General features: G+C 51.1%; 1 protein-coding gene across 1 annotated transcript in view; it reads right to left on the reverse strand.

Moving 5' to 3' along the window:
* Positions 1 to 16,782, reverse strand: part of MAN1A2 (mannosidase alpha class 1A member 2) — a 163,478-nt gene that overhangs the window by 59,444 nt on the left and 87,252 nt on the right.

Genomic DNA, 16,782 nt, shown 5'->3' on the forward strand with positions numbered 1-16,782 from the left:
ACACACCGACTGACACACACACACACCGACTGACACACTGACTGACGCGCGCACACACACCCCCACACACACACACTGACTGACACACACACACCGACTGACACACACACACCGACTGACACACACACACCGACTGACACACACACACCGACTGACACACACACACCGACTGACACACACACACACACCGAGTGACACACACACACACACACCGACTGACACACACACACCGACTGACACACACACACCGACTGACACACACACACCGACTGACACACACACACCGACTGACACACACACACCGACTGACACACACACACCGACTGACACACTGACTGACGCGCGCACACACACCCCCACACACACACACTCACTGCCACACGCACGCACACACTGACTGAGGCACACACACACGCACACACTGACTGTGTGTGCGTCAGTCAGTCTGTGTGTGTTTGTGTTTCTGCCTCAGACTCACTGGCGCGCGCGCACACAGTGACTGACGCACACACGCTGCATGAAGCTGTAAAGGAGGGAGGGGGGGGACTGGATTTATGTGAATGGGGGACAAACAGAGAGAGGGGGAGGTGAGAGAGAGGAGCGGGAACATTACATCCCGGGCAACGCCGGGTCTCTCAGCTAGTATATATATATATATATATATATATATATATATATATATATATATATATATATATATATATATATACTAGCTGAGAGACCCGGCGTTGCCCGGGATGTAATGTTCCCGCTCCTCTCTCTCACCTCCCCCTCTCTCTGTTTGTCCCCCATTCACATAAATCCAGTCCCCCCCCTCCCTCCTTTACAGCTTCATGCAGCGTGTGTGCGTCAGTCACTGTGTGCGCGCGCGCCAGTGAGTCTGAGGCAGAAACACAGATCGTACTAGAAGTGAGGTTCTATCTAGAGCCGAAACTTTATCAAATGATATATATATATATATATATATATATATATATATATATATATATATATATATATATATATATATATATATCATTTGATAAAGTTTCGGCTCTAGATAGAACCTCACTTCTAGTACGATCTAGACTTGAGAGAAAATACTACAAAACATATAAAGAAATATACAGGGTACTCCAGATCCATCTATGTCCTTGAGGTTTATAACAGGTTTCAATCTATCATCAGGTACTATTGGTAGGAACCTAAACAAACATTGGAACATTTTAAAATGTGACCCCCATTTGGGGCCACTTATACCAAAAAAGGCGTCAATCATTTTTCGGAAGGCCAGAAATATAAAAAATATACTGGCACCCACTAAAATTAAGAACAGTCTTTCTTCTGATTTGCCTAAATTGAGTAATGTTGGAAACCACAGGTGTGGCGGGTCACGCTGCATCACCTGTGGGCATCTGTCAATATCTGATCGGTTTGTTTCTTTTGTCGGGGGAAACATGCACTGTGTCTTAAGGTCAATTACTTGTTTAAGCATGTATGTTATCTACATGTTGACGTGTGGTTGCGGCAAACAATATGTGGGCCGCACCACGCAGCCTTTATGTGCTCGTTTCCTCGAGCATCGGAGGAACATCATACACGGTGTTAGCAGTCATGGTATTTACAGACATTTTGATACAGTTCACAGAAGGGATCCAAAATCATTAAAAATCATAGGATTAGAATACATATCACCTCTTTCATTGGGGGCTGATCGGTTCAAATTATTGGGTAAACGTGAGACTTATCGGATCTACCAGTTGGCGACTCTAGCCCCTGGTGAATTCAATGAGTCTCTAGACACAAGTACCATTGTGTGAACTTTGGTTTTCTGTATCAAATGTATTCAGGGATATTACCCTATCTCTCCCCGAGTCCTCAGTTCGATGCTTCCCTCTTTCCTGTTGCTTATTGTGAACAATGACCAATATAGTTAAGTATAATAAATAACCATTATTTACATCTAGAATATTGGTATTTATATATAAAGATATATGTGTGGTGTGATTATATACTCACTACCCCTCTTAGTAATATACTTATGTCAACAGTCATTATATGGACATCATTGATTGGTCGTTGTTCATATTTGCAAAGTGCAGCATACTATACTGCTGCACTCTGCTAATACATAATATCATGTGTTTCTATATTTATTTATTTTGCCTAAAACAAATTTCTATATGGGCAATGTATACATATTTCTATGGCTAATATTCACCGTATCTAACGTTTATTTTCTTTTCCCACTAGTTCAATCAGCGTATCCATGCGTATGTGTATGAGTTCTGCTTTTTGATAGGCCTATGGTTGCTAAGTAACCTGCGTGTGTGTGTATGTGTATATATATACACATATATATATACACATATATATATACACACACACAGTGGTCGACAAAAAATCTACTCGCCTAACAAAAAAATCTACTCGCCACCTAGTACCACACGTGTGCTGCTTGGCCCAATAGGAGCTCGCCACGATGTTAAATCCACTCGCCCGGGGTGTGCAAATGTATAGGTTTGTCGAACACTGTATATATAAATATATGTCTGCTTTAGTTAAGATTCCATTATCCTTTGACAAAGTCAGTTGGTCTAACGAAACGCGTCAGGACTGCAGCGCCGACACTTCGTCATCATTGGAGGACGGAAGGATTGGCGAACCTCCATCCTTGCTGCACAGAGCCTCAGTGTTGGTTCAGATGAGAACCTATCCGAATTGGAAGGACTTACAACGAAGGACTTCTGTGTTCAGTGTTTACACCTATACCATCATCCACGAGGTCTGATGTGGGAGGCTAGCGTCTGTGAGCGGTTTTAACATCTTTGCTGTGGAGGCTTAGCCGTGCAGTTCCCGTTCCGTGCCGGTGATATATATATATATATTATATATACATGCTTGTTTTAGCTGATCGTTTGTGAGTGAGCTTGATTCCCTCGCCTCTATTTTTATATTAAATATCTTTACGTTTTTACGCTATGGGTTGTACGCTTTCTCCTTTTGTTTTTTAGATTTCTTTGGAACTGGTTCTCCCTTTGAAAGCTGCCCTGCAAAAACCCAATCAAGCGTATTATTGGACTGGACATTGTTTAAGGAGTGGTTTAGTATTAACTTTTCAATCATATGTTTATCTTTATTATTTTTCCATCCTTTGTAATTATTTAGACCTATTGCATCAATATATTTTAAATTATTTACTATTCTTTCTTATCTATTGGCGCTACTATTCTTTGATATATATGTAACGGGTGTTCCCCCACCCACTCGCAGATAATACTGTGGAGGTGTAGGAACATGCAAAGTTACTCAGGTGTGGTGCATTACCTGTTGGCTCACAGGAGGGCTGAGCTTCCGCCTTGGGGAACCTGGGGTACATACATCTCATACATCTCTAGGTGCAACGCCTCCACCTGGGAGGGATCCCAACGGAGTGGGAGGAGGCCCTCACAGGAAACAACCACACAAAGCGAATGAATGTAAAACAGGACTGACTTTACTGCATAGCAACATATATCAACACAAATCAACATGCGCCACGGCGGACGCTAACCACACTGGGTGTCACGGCGGACACTAACCACACCAGGCGTCACGGCGGACGCTACCACCTCTAGGCGTCACGGCGGACGCTACCACCTCTAGGCGTCACGGCGGACGCTACCACCTCTAGGCGTCACGGCGGACGCTACCATCCACAATGTGACCCCACCCTGTGTCCAGTAACCCCCACCCAAATGTCTCGTGCTCCCAGAGTCAAATACTACTGTACATGTGTGTGTGTGACTGCGCAGCCACTATGTTTGGTGATAGGCCTGGTTGGTGCACGTGAGTTGCCGGTTACCTGCCCGGGCTCCAGCCACGGGTACCGCGATATCAATCCGCACGATCCGACGCCGTGCTCCACACCGCGTGGGTTGAAAGTCCAGCGCGAACAATATCTCTCCTTGTGTTAGAGTCTTTGGTGGTGTCCTGAGCCCAGAACCCACCTCGCAGGGCCGCACGGCTTCCGCTCTGTGTCCCTGACTACTTGATCAAATAATGGGGCAGTGTCCCTATCTAGGGCCTGTCCCTAAGCTCCACAAGCTATTAGGTGGCTCAGGACCTAACTGGGACCTTGGGGGCTGCTGGCCTATGCAGAGGGTCACTGACCCCTGCACCCACCTCTTACCCCTAGCTGGTCCGGATCATGAGTGCCTGCGTAGCTGCAAAACCCCGCGAAATGTATCCCCTTGCTAGCAGGGGAATCTGGCCTTCTGATTGGCTCCCTGGCGTCAGGTGTCTCTGCCCCTAAGCACCCTGGGGGCTGGCAGCCTATTCTCGCGCATGCGCGAGCTATCTGGGGCCTCCCGCGCTAGCGGCCTCCTGCGCATGCGCGAGCTCACTGTCATGGCGGCGCCCTGCTCTGCTAGCCGCCGGGCCGGTGGCAACGCGATCGCGGCCTTAGCGACGGCCCGATCGCCTCCCCGGCAACCGGCCTGCTCGCCGCTCGCGTCCCCGACAACCGGCCGCAACCACGCGCGCAACGGGGAAGAAGGGGTGAGTGCGCGAGGGGGACAAGGGAGGGGGCGAGTGCGCGAGGGGGACCTGGCTACATCCTCCCCCTGGTGAAACTCCAACGTCCCCGCTTGGACCACATAACTTACTACTATACACAACGTTATATAATAAAAATGCATCTGGTACGAATACAACTTAGCACATTGCATTAACTTTAAACAAGGTTACACAATTCTGTGAGCATCACAATCACGGATTGGATTTTGCTCCGAGACCACTGCTGAGCCTCATAATGGGGTGCCCCTATTTGATCATAGGTTACCCGAGTTGGAGGGTACCTGGCCCTTTGGCTCCTACGGAGTTGTTCTTCAGCAACTCCCTCTGGTGAGTAATAAGTACAGTCCTGAGGCTCAGCCTCTTCCCTTGAGGGGAGAAATGTCTCTGAACAGTCTCTGTTAGGCACAAAGCACGGGCTCTGTGGATCCAAAGGCTGGCCTGTTGGTGCCACCTTAGTAGGCGTTGGCCTACGGGGCCCCTTACCCGTAGCTCCTCCGGGAGATGCCCCTTCTGTGGAATAGTCCCTTTGAGAGGGTCCCTCCATAGGGTCTTCAGGAGTTTCAGAGTGGGTCTCGTTATTTACAGTCTCTTGACCCACCTCTGATAGATCGGACTCACCGTTGAGCGGTGTGGCCTGTATTTCTTCTTCTTCGTCTCCCACTTGGGGGATAGGGAGGAGGTGATTACGATGCCAAACCTTTACCCGGCCGTCTGTGTCTTTAATGCGATAGACCGGGAGGCCGGGCATCTGTGACTCTACCTCATATACGCCATCTCTCCATCGGTCTGCCAGTTTATGTTTTCCGGGGACTCCCAAATTACGAAGTAACACAGCGTCCCCAGGACGTAACTCTCGATACTTGACTTTGTTGTCGTATCGTCTCTTATTGCCAGCATTCAGTTTAGCTGTAGACTTCTCAGCCTGTTGGTAAGCTCGCTGCAAACTGTCCTTTAGCCGTTGCACATACTTGAAATGGGTAGCATTGTGTATCCCATCCGTTGAGACTCGAAGACGCACATCCACGGGAAGTCTTGCCTCCCGCCCAAACATGAGGAAGTACGGGGAGAACCCAGTGGACTCATGGCGAGTACAGTTGTACGCGTGTACCAACGTTTCTACGTGACGACTCCATTCTGTTTTCTGCGTTCCCTTCAGAGTTCCAAGCATGTCCAGCAGGGTTCTGTTGAATCGTTCGGGCAAGGCATCTCCTTCGGGGTGGTACGGCGTCGTCCGGGATTTGGCGACATTCAGCATTTTAAGTAATTCTCGGATTAGAGTACTCTCAAAATCTCGCCCTTGGTCAGAGTGGAGTCGGTTTGGAAGACCGTAATGGACGAAGAACTTTTCCCATAGCACTTTCGCGACCGTGATAGCCTTCTGGTCTTTTGTGGGGAAGGCCTGGGCATATCGGGTGTAATGGTCCGTGATGACCAGCACGTTACCGATACCTCGGCTATCAGGTTCGATACATAAAAAGTCCATACACACCAAGTCCATTGGACCAGAACTCTTCAGATGGGCCATAGGAGCTGCTCTGGTAGGCAACGTCTTGCGTTGAACACACCGGACACAACGGCGGCAGTGTTGTTCCACCGCTTCCCGCATCTTGGGCCAGAAGAACCGGTCTCGGACTAGCCCAAAAGTCTTCTCTACACCGAGATGCCCGTGTTCATCGTGTAGGGACTTCAACACCAGGTATTGTAAGTTCTTAGGTAGGACTAGTTGTCTCCTATCCGGGTGGTTGTGGTATTGCACCACCCGATAGAGCAAGTCATTGTCGATTTCAAATTTGTCCCATTCTCGCATGAGCAAGGCCACCAAGTCATTGGGCGCACGTTTCAGAAGGGCTGAGTTCCTCTTTTCAACGGCGTGCCTGATGATGCTAGCAACCGGATCTCGAATTTGATAGTCTACCAGATCTTTCCACCGGAACACCTTGTCATGCGTGAGGTGCATCCCTTTTGGGTCGCAGTAGGCGGCGGGGACAGCCTGCGACTGGCATCCCAAGGAGTCGGCCACTCGTAACTCGGAGAAGGCCACTTGGTCATTAACTATGGCTGCAGTTTTACACATAGCCCGCACTCCGGGGCCGGGAAGTTCTTCCCATTCCTCGTCATCGGGGGTAGCGAGTAGTCCTGGCCTTCGGGAGAGGGCGTCCGCCCCAATATTCAATGGCCCCGGCTTATACTTCAAGGAGAAGCGGTAGTTACTGAGGGCGGCCTGCCATCTGTGGCCGGCTGCATCTAATTTGGCCGACGTATTGATGTACGTGAGGGGATTGTTATCCGTCCTTACCTCGAAGGTGACACCGTACAAGTAGTCGTGGAGCTTCTCGGTGATCGCCCACTTGAGAGCCAGAAACTCCAACTTGTGGACGGGGTATCTCTGCTCACTGGGTGTCAGACTGCGGCTGACGTAGGCTACAGGCCGAAGACCTTCGGGGTGCTTCTGATGCAGGACAGCACCCAGCCCATTGAGGCTGGCATCCACATGCAGGACATACGGTTGTTCTGGATCAGCATAGGCCAGCACTGGTGCTTCCGTCAGACTTTTCTTCAAGTTCAGGAAGGCCCGTTCACACTCAGGCGTCCACTTATCGCCAAACGGTTGCCGGGCCGACGTGGCCTTTCTCCCAGTATCTTCAGGGTATATCTTTAGCAAATTGTTCAGGGGTTTAGCTCGACTAGAGTACCCCTCCACGAACCGACGGTAGTACCCGCAGAAACCGAGGAAGGACCGCAGTTCCGTGACATTATCGGGACGTGGCCAGTTCACCACAGCTTCTACCTTGGCTGGATCAGTAGCAATCCCCTGGGCAGACACGATGTGTCCCACGTAGGTCACCGAGGTGTGACAAAACCTACACTTATCGAGTGATAGCTTCAACCCTTCTTGACCAAGACGATCTATCACCTTCAGCAGCCTCTCCTCGTGTTCTTCTAAGGTCCTCCCGAAGACAATAATGTCATCCAGGTAAACCAGACACTCCCGGGGAATCATGTCTCCGATAGTCTTTTCCATCAGTCTTTGGAACGTAGCAGGCGCCCCACATATACCTTGGGGCATACGGGTGAATTGATAGAATCCCAGGGGGCAGACGAAAGCTGTTTTTTCCTGGTCTTCCAGTGTCATGGGCACCTGATAGTATCCTGATCGGAGATCAAGAACGCTAAACCAGTGACTCCCATTCAGCGCATTCAGGATCTCTTCAATGCGCGGAAGGTTGTACTGATCCGGAATCGTGCGATTGTTCAGGGTTCGGTAGTCGATACACAGTCGTACGGACCCGTTCTTTTTCCGCACCACCACTATGGGCGACGCGTAAGGTCCTCGTGATTCCGTCACAATCCCAGCGGTTTCCATGTCTTGTATGGCGTTCCTCACATCGTCCACATCCCGAGGGGCAAGGCGACGAGAACGTTCCCGGAATGGAGTGGCATCACTCATCCGAATGGTATGTTGGGCACTGCGGCTGCACCCCACATCCATCTCGCTCGTGGAGAACACATGTCGTCGTTGCAGCAACTGGGTGGTCAACCGCTCCTTCCACTCTGTGGACAGCGTCGACTCACCGAAATTGAAGTCCAGATCGAGTATCCGCTCCTGCGCGGTCGCCGCCTTCACCTGAGGCGTGGCTCCCACCCGGCTGACCGGATATATGCATCCCAACTTCTGGTCGACATCAAACTCCATCGGAAAAGGGGAGAGATTCTGCACATACACGTGGCTTCGAATAGGGATCTTAGCTGTCCATTCCCTTACCTCGGGTAGTACTCTATAACCTCGCTGAACCTCTTCTTCTTCAGGCTCACTCTCCAGCGAGAACAGTTGGTCGTTCTGGTCTCGGTCAGGATAACAACACCAGACGGCCATCTTTTGCACTCCCCCTGGTAATATGGTCGTCAGTCCTCGTTGACGATTGTAGAGGTCCCCATGACGCTCCAAGGCATACACCCGATGGCACTCCTCTCGTAAGACGGGGTCTAGGAGCGAATCGGCCAGCGGCAGCTCGTTGGTCTCTTTCAAGTAAGCTCGAATTATAGCTTGCACTATGTCCGCATTGGTTCCCAAGATGATGGGGTATTTACAATGGTCGTGGGGCTCCGGGCATACCATGGCCGCTACCTGCATAGGGTGCTTCTTGCCGGTGTTCAGTTGGAGTATGTCCAGCTGGACCCTTGCAATCCCATCGATGGGGTAGTCCTCATTACTCAAGCCCCTAACCTTCATATGTTCGGCCGGCCTCAGCGGGCAGTGTTGAAGGTGCTGGTCATAGAACTTGCGATATATTATGGTCACTTGTGACCCGGTGTCCAATAGGGCCGAGGCGTATATCCATTCTATTACCACGGGCACGATGGCCGCGGGGCCCACTTGACTGCAAGCTTCACCGGGGGAGGCGTCCTCACTGGGGCCAGCGTCAGCCGGAGAATCCGTGGTTCCCTGAGGGGTGTTCACCTCAGGCCCGACGGTCTGGGCTCGGCATACCATCGATCGGGCTGTGCTTCTTCGGTCGGGAGGTTTTTCTTCCGGTTGGTCCTCCTTCTCCGGACAATAGTACGAGATGTGGCCCTTCTTCCCGCAGTTGTAGCAAGATACCTCACGGCGGTCCGGACGACTCTTATACGTGGATGAGGACCGCTCAGAACTACGACTTTCCCGAACAGACGACTTGGGGGTCGTTTCCTCCTCTGGTGTGGAAGGTTTCTTACTCTTTGGGGCCGAGGGGGCCACAGGGTCATTCTTGGGGGTAGTTTTGGATTTCTTTGATTCATGGAAATGGCGCTGCACTTCATGGTCTCTTATGTAGTCCATTAGTTCCCCGTACTTAGGGGATACTGCTGCGATCGGGGCGGCCCGCATCATTATAGCTATGTTGTGATCAGGCAACGACCCCTTGAGTAGCTGTCTGAACCGGTATCGGTCTGCTTCGGCCGCGGAAATGATATGCTTGTCCAGGAGGGTGCCCAGGGACAGCTGTAGGTCACAAACGAAGGCAGATAAATCTTGTCCTTCACGTTGTCGGAGGGCTTTGAATTGAGCCAGTAGCTCATCTTCGTCGTCTTTTCTGGCAAAGGATTTAATTAGCATTTCCACTAGTTCCTGGGCAGTAACTTCTCCTTCCACGCTCCGGTGCGCTCGCACTAACCGAGCGGCGGGGCCTCGGAGGCACTCGACCAGTCTTTGTCTCTTGCTGGCTTCAGAACACGACCACTCCTCTATGATTTGAAGCGTATGGGCCCTCCATGCCTCGATCCCCTCTTCTCCGGTGGGCGTCGGCAGAATCCCAGAGAAGGCCTTGAGTTTCCGGTAGTTCTGTGCTTGCGTCGAAATGGTTACAGCTTCGGCTAGTTGGGAGACTATCGTGTTCACGTCAAGATTCCCACTAAGGGCCTGACTACGGGTCCCCGTTCCTATGCTAGGCATGGTTGGGGTCCCGCCAGACCGTTGATCAGGGTTGGGTGGGATGAGCGGGCTCCGTGCCCAGCTGGCGGTACCTCCTAATCCGCTTGGGGTGAAAGAGACCCTAGGGGGGTCCACTCGGTGAGGCGTACTGGTCACTCGTTGGCTCGGGTGTAATCCAGTACTAGTGGACGCTTCTTCAGGAGATTGAGAGTCAGCGTAGATCATGCGGCAGTCCTCTGCGGAGGGCTCGGGTAGGTTTAATACCTGGGGGGCCGTTTCTAAGCATATGTCACTCATGGTGTACAGGAGACAGGTGATCCCTTGGGCAGCAATATCCAGTTTATAGTCTATCACCCGGGCGGTGGCCAACCCCGGGCAACTTCTTACTTGTGTGCGCACTGTAGATAATTCTGTATCCATTGCTACCCCGGTCACTGCAACCGCACGTCTTGGGGATACTTGGTGCGCTAAGGCCCAGGCATGGACATCCTGCGGTGACGGCACGGACATGATAAAAATATGAATCGGGCAATTTAGAAAAAAAATTGGAACAGGGCACCCCAGGACTCGATCTCAGCAGCGCCTCCAAATGTAACGGGTGTTCCCCCACCCACTCGCAGATAATACTGTGGAAGTGTAGGAACATGCAAAGTTACTCAGGTGTGGTGCATTACCTGTTGGCTCACAGGAGGGCTGAGCTTCCGCCTTGGGGAACCTGGGGTACATACATCTCATACATCTCTAGGTGCAACGCCTCCACCTGGGAGGGATCCCAACGGAGTGGGAGGAGGCCCTCACAGGAAACAACCACACAAAGCGAATGAATGTAAAACAGGACTGACTTTACTGCATAGCAACATATATCAACACAAATCAACATGCGCCACGGCGGACGCTAACCACACTGGGTGTCACGGCGGACACTAACCACACCAGGCGTCACGGCGGACGCTACCACCTCTAGGCGTCACGGCGGACGCTACCACCTCTAGGCGTCACGGCGGACGCTACCACCTCTAGGCGTCACGGCGGACGCTACCACCCACAATGTGACCCCACCCTGTGTCCAGTAACCCCCACCCAAATGTCTCGTGCTCCCAGAGTCAAATACTACTGTACATGTGTGTGTGTGACTGCGCAGCCACTATGTTTGGTGATAGGCCTGGTTGGTGCACGTGAGTTGCCGGTTACCTGCCCGGGCTCCAGCCACGGGTACCGCGATATCAATCCGCACGATCCGACGCCGTGCTCCACACCGCGTGGGTTGAAAGTCCAGCGCGAACAATGTCTCTCCTTGTGTTAGAGTCTTTGGTGGTGTCCTGAGCCCAGAACCCACCTCGCAGGGCCGCACGGCTTCCGCTCTGTGTCCCTGACTACTTGATCAAATAATGGGGCAGTGTCCCTATCTAGGGCCTGTCCCTAAGCTCCACAAGCTATTAGGTGGCTCAGGACCTAACTGGGACCTTGGGGGCTGCTGGCCTATGCAGAGGGTCACTGACCCCTGCACCCACCTCTTACCCCTAGCTGGTCCGGATCATGAGTGCCTGCGTAGCTGCAAAACCCCGCGAAATGTATCCCCTTGCTAGCAGGGGAATCTGGCCTTCTGATTGGCTCCCTGGCGTCAGGTGTCTCTGCCCCTAAGCACCCTGGGGGCTGGCAGCCTATTCTCGCGCATGCGCGAGCTATCTGGGGCCTCCCGCGCTAGCGGCCTCCTGCGCACGCGCGAGCTCACTGTCATGGCGGCGCCCTGCTCTGCTAGCCGCCGGGCCGGTGGCAACGCGATCGCGGCCTTAGCGACGGCCCGATCGCGTCCCCGGCAACCGGCCTGCTCGCCGCTCGCGTCCCCGACAACCGGCCGCAACCACGCGCGCAACGGGGAAGAAGGGGTGAGTGCGCGAGGGGGACAAGGGAGGGGGCGAGTGCGCGAGGGGGACCTGGCTACATATAGATATATATATATATATATCTATATATATATATATATATGTAGTGTTCGACAAACCTACTGTATACATTTGCACGCCCCGGGTGAGTGGATTTAACATCATGGCGAGCTCCTATTGGCCCAAGCAGCACACGTGTGGTACTAGGTGGCGAGTAGATTTTTGGGTGATTTGTCAACGTGTGTGTGTGTGTGCGTGTGTGCGTGTGTGCGTGTGTGTGTATACATACACACACACACACACACACACACACACACACACAAGAAAATACCGCATCCAAGCCGCTAGTAAATGAATACAGTATGTACCCAGAAGCTAGATATCACTCATAATAAGCGAGCTCTAGCGGTGCCCAGGAAACAAGGATAATAAAGACACAAACAGCAAAGATTTCCTACGGAGGACCACACGGGTATTAAATTAATCTGAACGTCATTGTATTCATTAAACCATTATAATTGTAATGGAAATGGTAACATGGGAGGGGTCACCATACATAGCAGAGTAACGATTGACCAGATTAAATGTGAGACAGCCTTAGATTTGAAAGAACTTAAGCTGCTGGTGGATGTGAGAGTCTCCGGTAGGTTGTCCCAGTTTTCGTGTATGCTGTCCCTTTGGGACATGTGTAATTCCCGTAACTTTCAAGTCTGAAACCCCTAAACTTCTGGACGGACGGACGGACGGACGCACGCACACACACACACACACAGATTTAGCAATTTTTGCAACAATCCCCTACTGTAACCTACAGAAAACCTATGAAACCGGTCACGGTCCATTGGTCGTATGTGAGAGTGTGGCTTTATTCCCGTTGCGGGAACGCACATATGCTCATGCAAGGGGTTAAAGCGCACACTTCGAGGGATGGAAGGGATGGAAGGGATAGGATGGTATACAGCTTTGTGTGTGTGTGCGCTGGAGGAGAGAATGAATCCCACCGACCTTTGCCCTTAATTATCCCACAGGCAGAACGCCTCTGACACACAAGTTAGTGACATGATGGAGCGGCCTCCATCCCACAGGGCTCCCAGCACAAAGTAAACACAATCACTCAACAAGGATGATTCACAGTCCTGAATATTTCATCCAAATGGCCCACAACGCTTCCTGTTTATGAGGTCAATAAATCAGGAGTAGATCAACACGAGCCCATTAGGATACATGTGAGCTGCGGGCTCTAGTCCCTAAGCCAGCGCTGGGAAGACAGATAATGCATCAGAAGAGCTGTGTAAAGATGCCAGCCATGCATGTACAGGGATGATTTACAGGAAGAAGCTGTGGTCTGTTAGTTACAGCCCCGCTGCATATTCATTTAACACCTACACTCAATGTAAAGCTACAAGAACAACAACAACTCCACCGCTAGTTATTCCATCGCAGACTGTGAGGGAGGAGGAACCCTTTACCCGGCTCTGGGTAATCAGCTTTATCTCAATGAGAGAGGTACCTTCTGATAGACGGATAAGTGAATATGCTGTCAGACAATAATATCTGCCTGAATCCCCTCCTCATAGAGAGACGGATTCATGTACCCCCTCCTCATACAGAGACGGATTCATGTACCCCCCTCCTCATACAGAGACGGATTCATGTACCCCCCCTCCTCCTCATACAGAGACGGAATCATGTACCCCCCCTCCTCCTCATACAGAGACGGAATCATGTAACCCCCCTCCCTTCTCATACAGACAGATTCGTGTACCTCCCCCCCTGCTCATACAGAGACGGAATCATATACCTCCCCCCTCCTCATACAGACAGAAACATGTACCTCCCCCCTCCTCATACACACAGATACATGTACCTCCCCCCTCCTCATACAGACAGACACATGTACCTCTCCCCCTCCTCATACAGACAGATACATGTACCTCTCCCCCTCCTCATACACACAAGATACATGTACCTCCCCCCTCCTCATACAGACAAATACATGTACCTCCCCCTCCTCATACAGACAGATACATGTACCTCTCTCCCTCCTCATACAGACAGATACATGTACCTCTCCCCCTCCTCATACAGACAGACACATGTACCTCTCCCCCTCCTCATACAGACAGATACATGTACCTCTCCCCCTCCTCATACACACAAGATACATGTACCTCCCCCCTCCTCATACAGACAGATACATGTACCTCCCCCCTCCTCATACAGAGAGATACATGTATCTCCCCCCCCTCCTCATACACACAGATACATGTACCTTCCCCCCTCCTCATACAGACAGATACATGTACCTCTCCCCCCCTCCTCATACAGACAGATACATGTACCTCTCCCCCTCCTCATACAGACAGAGACATGTACCTCCCCCCTCCTCATACAGACAGATACATGTACCTCTCTCCCTCCTCATACAGACAGATACATGTACCTCCCCCCCTCCTCATACACACAGATACATGTAACTCTCTCCCTCCTCATCCAGACAGATACATGTACCTCTCCCCCTCCTCATACACACAGATATATGTACCTCCCCCTCCTCATACAGACAGATACGTGTACCTCCCCCCCTCCTCATACAGACAGATACATGTACCTCTCCCCCTCCTCATACAGACAGAAACATGTACCTCCCCCCCCTCATATAGACAGATACATGTACCTCTCTCCCTCCTCATACAGACAGATACATGTACCTCCCCCCCTCCTCATACAGACAGATACATGTACATCTCCCCCTCCTCATACACACAGATACATGTACATCTCCCCCTCCTCATACACACAGATACATGTACCTCCCCCCTCCTCATACAGACAGAGACATGTACCTCTCCCCCTCCTCATACAGACAGAGACATTTACCTCTCCCCCTCCTCATACAGACAGATACATGTACCTCTCCCCCTCCTCATACAGACAGATACATGTACCTCTCCCCCTCCTCATACAGACAGATACATGTACCTCTCCCCTCCTCATACAGACAGAGACATGTACCTCTCCCCCCTCCTCATACAGACAGATACATGTACCTCCCCCCTCCTCATACAGACAGATACATGTACCTCCCCCTCCTCATACAGACAGATACATGTACCTCTCCCCCTCCTCATACAGACAGATACATGTACCTCTCTCCCTCATACAGACAGATACATGTACCTCTCTCCCTCCTCATACAGACAGATACGTGTACCTCCCCCTCCTCATACAGACAGATACATGTACCTCCCCCCCTCCTCATACAGACAGATACAGATACATGTTCCTCTACCCCTCCTCATACAGACAGATACATGTACCTCTCCCCTCCTCATACACACAGAGACATGTACCTCCCCCCCTCCTCATACAGACAGATACATGTACCTCTCCCCCTCCTCATACAGACAGATACATGTACCTCTCCCCCTCCTCATACACACAAGATACATGTACCTCTCCCCCTCCTCATACACAAGATACATGTACCTCTCCCCCTCCTCATACAGACAGATACATGTACCTCTCCCCCTCCTCATACAGACAGATACATGTACCTCTCCCCCTCCTCATACAGACAGATACATGTACCTCTCCCCTCCTCATACAGACAGAGACATGTACCTCTCCCCCCTCCTCATACAGACAGATACATGTACCTCCCCCCTCCTCATACAGACAGATACATGTACCTCCCCCTCCTCATACAGACAGATACATGTACCTCTCCCCCTCCTCATACAGACAGATACATGTACCTCTCTCCCTCATACAGACAGATACATGTACCTCTCTCCCTCCTCATACAGACAGATACGTGTACCTCCCCCTCCTCATACAGACAGATACATGTACCTCCCCCCCTCCTCATACAGACAGATACAGATACATGTTCCTCTACCCCTCCTCATACAGACAGATACATGTACCTCTCCCCTCCTCATACACACAGAGACATGTACCTCCCCCCCTCCTCATACAGACAGATACATGTACCTCTCCCCCTCCTCATACAGACAGATACATGTACCTCTCCCCCTCCTCATACACACAAGATACATGTACCTCTCCCCCTCCTCATACACAAGATACATGTACCTCTCCCCCTCCTCATACAGACAGATACATGTACCTCTCCCCCTCCTCATACAGACAGATACATGTACCTCTCCCCCTCCTCATACAGACAGATACAGTACATGTACCTCCCCCCTCCTCATACAGTCAGATTTGTGTACCCCCCCCCCCTCCTCATACAGACAGAGACATGTACCCCCCTCCTCATACAGACAGATACATGTACCTCCCCCTCCCTCCTCATACACACAGATACATGTACCTCCCCCCTCCTCATACAGACAGATACATGTACCTCCCCCCCTCCTCATACAGACATTCGTGTACCTCCCCCCTCCTCATACAGACAGATACATGTACCTCCCCCCTCCTCATACAGACAGATTCGTGTACCTCCCCCCCTCCTCCTCCTCGCAAGCTTGAGAGCTGTTTGTGTTCAATCTTATATTATCACTTTAAATGTGCTCCTTCATTATTGAATTATTCAGATTATACGATCTGTAATATTTTACTGCTTATTAAAATGTAAATGACACATCTGGTCTCTTGAAGCTGGTACAGACGCCCACGTACCCTCCGTGTTATCTTATAATGCTGCAGCAATCCCACGAGAACGAGCCCTGAACACGCACGCAGCCTTACTCAGCACACGTGTGATCCACGTGTTACACTGCGCTCACTACAGGGGGATGTACGGGTGAGTGGCACTATCTCCGCACCGCGTCTTGTGCCCGTACTCAGCACACGTGTGATGCACGTGTTTCACACCGCTCACTACAGGGGGATGTACGGGTGAGTGGCACTGTTTCCGCACCGCGTCTTGTGCCCGTACTTAGCACACGTGTGATCCACGTGTTACACACCACTCACTACAGGGGG

This window comes from Ascaphus truei, chromosome 3 (assembly GCF_040206685.1).
Source record: "Ascaphus truei isolate aAscTru1 chromosome 3, aAscTru1.hap1, whole genome shotgun sequence".
Lineage (NCBI taxonomy): Eukaryota > Metazoa > Chordata > Amphibia > Anura > Ascaphidae > Ascaphus > Ascaphus truei.